Source organism: Nematolebias whitei, chromosome 2 (genome assembly GCF_014905685.2).
Source record: "Nematolebias whitei isolate Nwh7 chromosome 2, NemWhi1, whole genome shotgun sequence".
NCBI lineage: Eukaryota > Metazoa > Chordata > Actinopteri > Cyprinodontiformes > Rivulidae > Nematolebias > Nematolebias whitei.
Window position 1 is genome coordinate 7,509,717 of NC_056499.1, and position 5,885 is coordinate 7,515,601.

The following is a 5,885-nucleotide window of genomic DNA, read 5'->3' on the forward strand; positions in this document are numbered from 1 at the left end:
GCACACACATCCTGAGCTGCACGCAGTTTGTACCAACAGTTTTGAGCGGGGGGGGTTTCAGTGTGAGGGAAGAGGCAGGCTAGCGTGCATGTACTGTACCGCAGGGGGGAAGGGTTGCTCACAATTTAGTTCGGTAGACAGGGCGTTCAGTTCTGTTGACAGGCCGAGAAGCCCTGCTTGTAGAATGGTAGGGGAAACACTGAATTAGAAAAAAATAAGCAGAACCAAATAAACGAGCAGATTGCATCAAAATTCACCAAGGCACAATCCCCCATCCTGAGCAATTACAGAAGAAATGATGCAAAAGAGAAGTTTATCCTTCCCTCTGAAACACAAGAGGACTGTTGTGAAACAATTTTCAAGGAATAAAACTGCAAACAGTAGTGCATTTTGTGTCACTACCTCCTACATATTTAACATTTAATATAAGAGGTTAAAAAAAATGACAATACTTTTGGACCACAACAGAACAACTAAATTTTCAGTCAGGACATTAGAATTAGTAAAATATTGTTAGTCTGACAGAAACCAGACTTTTAAAACACGTGCTGACAATTTATAATCTAAAGGTGACACAAAATTGTATCAAATTCAGACAAGCACACCTGAATAATGCAATCTGGAGTCAAGAAATTCCAGCAAGTTCATTTGTACCCAGAATGGCCCAGATGCTGCTCTGAGCGTGCTCCTCTGGTTCTGACCTAGAGGGAACCCAAAGAAGACGGTACATAAGTGACAAAACTGTAGACAATTGAGAGATTCAAACTACAAAGAGAAACCCAGAGGCATAGAGCACTTGCAAAATGTACAGAGCAGTAACAAGGTTTAATTCACCTATCAACACTGTGCCTGTTTGGATCAGCTAAATTCTTTGTTTTGATCTGTGAGGTAATAGGTCAACTGGAAAAAGCCCAGTAACAATGGACTGTTTATTGCCACTGATCATCATGGAGTCTGGTTGACTTTTGACTGATCAAATTCCTTTTCTTACAGTAAATATACAGTGGGAAAGAAAACATATCAGACCAGTGATCTTTGATCTTCCAACCCACAAAATAACCGCAGCAGAAACTCCTCTTGGGTCAAAGTATGCAAACATTTGCTACTAGGCCAATTAAATGAGGCTAAATGACTAAAACCATCATTAGACTGTTATTTACTAATTATATATATATGTACTTTATTTTATGTATAAAACTGTATAAAAAAAAAACTCTTCCAACAGCTTTGACTGAAAAGATAAAATTATTAGTAATTATTTTTTTATTTTATTTAGTTTCTGTAAAAGATCTTAAGATCCCAAACTTGACCCCACATAGCGAGTTCCCAACCACAACTTTGAGACCCACCAGTTTAACTGTAACCACAGACTGAGATGCTCGAACATGCTCCTTAACTGCAAAAATGTCAAAAAATGCTCATGCCAACTGTGGAAAACTGGCTAAATATATCAAAAGAAAAGCAAACAAGTTTAAGTCGCCCATTACAAACATAAATGTTAGAGAATTATTATTAATATTTCTACATAAACATGACCTGAAACATCATCAGATTTTCACACAAGTCCTAAAAGTAGATAAAGAGAACTCAGTTAAACAAATGAGACAAAAACATTATACCTGGTCATTTATTTAATGAGGAAAATGATCCAATATTACATATTTGTGATGGTAAAAGTATGTGAACCTCTAGAATTGTCACTTGCTTTGAAGGTGAAATAAAGAGTCAGGTGTTCAATCAATGGGATGATGATCAGGTGTGAGCAGGCACCCTGAACAGGGATCTATCAGCGTCTGCTCTTCACAACATGTTGGTGGAAGTGGATCATATCAGGAACACAGAAGATTTCTGGGGACCTCAGAAAAAGAGTTGTTGATGCTCATCAGGCTGGAAAAGGTTACAAAACCATCTCTAAAGAGTTTAGACTCCACCAATCCACAGTCAGACAGATTGTGTACAAATAGATGAAATTCAAGATCCTTGTTACCCTCCCCAGGAGTGGTGGACCAACAACGATAACTCCAAAAGCAAGGCGTGGAATAGGTTGCGAGGTCACAAAGGACCCCAGGGTAACTTCTAAGTAACTGAAGGTCTCTCTCACATTGACTGATGTTGATGTTCATGAGTCCACCATCAGGAGAACACTGAACAACAATGGTGTGCATGGCAGGGTTGAAGGAGAAAGCCACTGCTCTCCAAATAGAACATTCTGCTCATCTGCAGTTTGCTAAAAATCACATGGACAAGCCAGAATATTGTTGGAAGAATGTTTTGTGGACGAATGAGATCAAAATAGAACTTCCTAGTTTAAAAGAAAAGTGTCATGTTTGGAGAAAGGAACACACAGCATTCCTGCATAAGAACCTTATCTCATCTGTGAAACATGGTAGTAGTATCATGGTTTGGGCCCGTTTTGCTGCATCTGGGCCAGAACAACTTGCCACCATTGATGGAATCATGAATTCTGAATTATATCATTCTAAAGGAAAATGTCAGGACATCTATCCATGAACTGAATCTCAAGAGAAGGTGGGTCATGCAGCCTAAGAACCCGAGTGATTCTACCAAAGAATGGTTAAAGAAGAACAAAGTTCATGTTTTGGAATGGTCAAGTCAAAGTCCTGACCTTAATCCAATCCAAATGTTGTGGAAGGACCAGAAGCGAGCAGTTAATGTGAGAAAACTCACCAACATCCCAGAGTTGAAGCCGTTCTCTCTGTATACTATTCACACGATGAAATCTAGTACGCAGCCACTGCAGCTTGTTTAATAAAAATAAACACATTGAACAACACAAGTTCTGTGTTTTCATGGCAAGTTTGTGTTATTTTTCATTTTGAAACAGAGCTCTTAATATTACTTTACACCCAGACTGCATTGGTCAGTGATTGTGACGGTCTTTGACTTATCAAGGTTGAGTCAGGTCCCTCAGACAAGTTCTTCTTTATTGAAACATTTATTCTGCTCATACAACAACAACAAGTGATGTTCATTCAGTTTTTATTATGCGTTTACTATGATGCATCCTTCTGTGCTTAGCCCACCCCCTGCTTTAAAAGAATAAAACCATAAGGACAAATACAAAAATAAAGATAGTTTAAGAGGGATACAAAAGGAAGTCGTGTTTACAACTTGGAGAGAGACAAACTGTGTTGCAGGTTGGTCCTGCATGCAAAACAGTCAATTGTTGAAATCTACAAAGCTGTAAGACAACATCTGCTGCCGAGCAGAAGAGCAGTTTCGTATAAATCCAACCAGTCTTTCTTTCCTGGGCTAATGACCTTTCTAACCCCAGCAGAGCTCCATTTCCTGTTGCAGACAGACAGTGTGCCATGATTCTATGGTACCACTTATGGGAACAGGAGCCAAATCTCACCAACACTAATAGAAACCGGATGGGACATACAGTTTGATAAAGTCAATCAGCTCTGCAATCATTAGCCTTTAGTTTGTGAAAAGATATTCACCTAAAGCGCACCACTGGTAACAATTACAGTTTGCTGTTATACACACTGGACATAAGTAAGACCACCTTTGTTTATAATTTTGCAAAAACAAAAAGCTGGTATTTCTACATGCATATCACAAAAACTACGTGTAACAGAAAAGGGCAGTAACTATCAATAGCACTAAATCTTTAAAATACATCCAATACCTTTAAAAAAATAAAATAAAGCTAGAGCCAAGCTGAAAGGAGACAGATATGCATCATCGCCTCTGCAGTGTAGTCAACCCAAACGCCTCTACAAGATACAACAGTGTCTTGTTGGAAAACACCTCCAGCAGCACTGCAGTGTTTTCCTCGTCTCTGCACCAAAGTGCTAAGCTTCTCCTCTATATTCCAGTTCTGCTAAAGCTAATCCTAAATCCCACCACGTCGAGCCTCTCCTTTTACAAAACATGTTACACAGAAAACAGTCACTCCATGAACTTAACAGCAATTCCAGGATGCAAGTAAACAACTCAACAGATTTTTATTTTAAAACAGCACCACAAAATCCATCGTGTTTGGTTCTGATGATCTTATTGCCTGACTTGCAGCACATCTATTTAGGTTTCGTTCTGGAACAGTCCAGCAAATGGAAACGACTTAATGCCACGAATTTATAAAACAGAGCACGTCTAATGGAAATGTTTAGATCTCCTGCCAAATGAGCCTTTTAAAATGGGTCAACATTTGGATGTTATTAAGAGCTCCCCTTGAGAAATGTGATAGTAATTATAGTCTGGGAAATGGAAGTGCCCGTAAAAAGTGATAAAAAAAACAAAACAACAACCCTAAAATCCTACAAAAGGATGGTAATTAATTCTGTTCCCAAAATAAGTGTTTAAAAACACGCACAGTCACGCAAATCTGCTATGCCAAAGCACTTGCTTGTACTTAAAATAACGCAGTTTTAATATCCACTGCATCACTTCAAAACACAAAACCGATGTGAATAAATAAAGGTTGCAAAAAAATAATCACAACATAGCTCGGGTCAACCACAAAAAACAATAGTGGGCATTTTTTAATCAAAAGCCATGAACAAATAAAGATTCTGTAAGTTGACCTTTGCCACAGCACAACATTCAACCAGTTAACCGTGAGAGCAGCGGCACTTTGTTGTTGTTAACATGTTAGCATGCAGCAACACTTACCTCTAAATCCCCACGAATCCAAATTACCAGAATCTGTGCTGTTTAGTCTATGCCGCAGTGTTTTCGACTGATGCTGGATAGTCCCATTTGTTGCAGTCGGTTCAATATAAATTCCGGAGACATCCGCACAAGCCTGCGACGACCATAGCAGCTAAAGAGCAGCTCACCAGAGTCGAGGCTAGCGCTAGCTTGTTAAAACCGTGTACACCAACAAACAGGCGTCCCGCGAAAAGCAGACTAAAATATCCACCAGAAATCGTTTACGGCGTTGCTATTTCATCTCCGTCACAATCTTAAAACCATTAGCTCTCCAAGTGCACAAAAGTAGGCTCGCTTGGGTGAATGCAAAGCATCAAAATATCATATTTTTGTTTCGCTTTAATCCTCTCCGCCAACCCATTCGAGCGGTTTTCAAGCGGCCTTTGACTTTAGTTGTGTAGACGCTCGAGACGGAAACGCATCCGGGATAGAAGGAGCTCTCTGATTGGCTCATGCTCCATGGGCGGATCCTCTGTCGAGGGAAGAAACTGACGCCATTTTGGATCTTTTCCGGAAGCTGGGCTTGTTTAAAGCGAAGCTGAGCGGGGCCCCAACATGGCCACGATCGTGTCACAGTTTCACGCGCGACAGACCACACTCCATTATGTAGTTGGAGGACCAAGAAAAGGAAATGGAGTTCCGTCAACGTAGCGCTTGTTTTGTTCACACAGGAAAAAAAAAACAAAAAACGTTTGTTCATTCATTTTTCAAATTAAATCTCAAATTTATAAACGGTGGAAAAATACAAATCGTTTGCTAACACTCGGAATGATCAAACACTGCAATTTACATAAATAATATAATTAATGTTATTACGTTTTTGTTTATTTACTATTTATTTATTTATTAATTCATTCATTTAAAAGAAACAAAACAAATTCATCCAAAAAATAATAATCTTTGAATGAAAAGGGTGCAGAAAGAATAAGAAAATTCTTATAGACTAGAATAGAAACAGCCTTTTATTGTCCCACAAATGGAAAATTCAAGTGTAACAGCAGCAACAGATAAAAAGATTCACACAACATTTCCTAAATGTTAAACAATATATAAAGAAGTAAGATAAACAATATCAATACTCAGTATGTATTGGAATATTGAGAATGGCAGACTATTTACAGCACAGTAGTGTAAGCAGAGTGCATGTTTTAGCAGTGGTCGGCATGTATTTAATCCTTATTGAGATTGTGTGGAGTTAATATCTG

General features: G+C 38.7%; 1 protein-coding gene across 2 annotated transcripts in view; it reads right to left on the bottom strand.

Annotated features, from left to right (window-relative positions):
* The window catches only part of ankrd11 (ankyrin repeat domain 11), a 154,742-nt gene extending 149,671 nt beyond the window's left edge, over window positions 1–5,071 (bottom strand). For both annotated transcript variants that reach the window (XM_037689818.1, XM_037689810.1), the window contains exon 1: window positions 4,642–5,071. The gene's annotated coding sequence lies outside the window, so the exon portion shown is untranslated. The remainder of the gene's footprint in view (window positions 1–4,641) is intronic.
* Window positions 5,072–5,885: the final 814 nt, after the last annotated feature.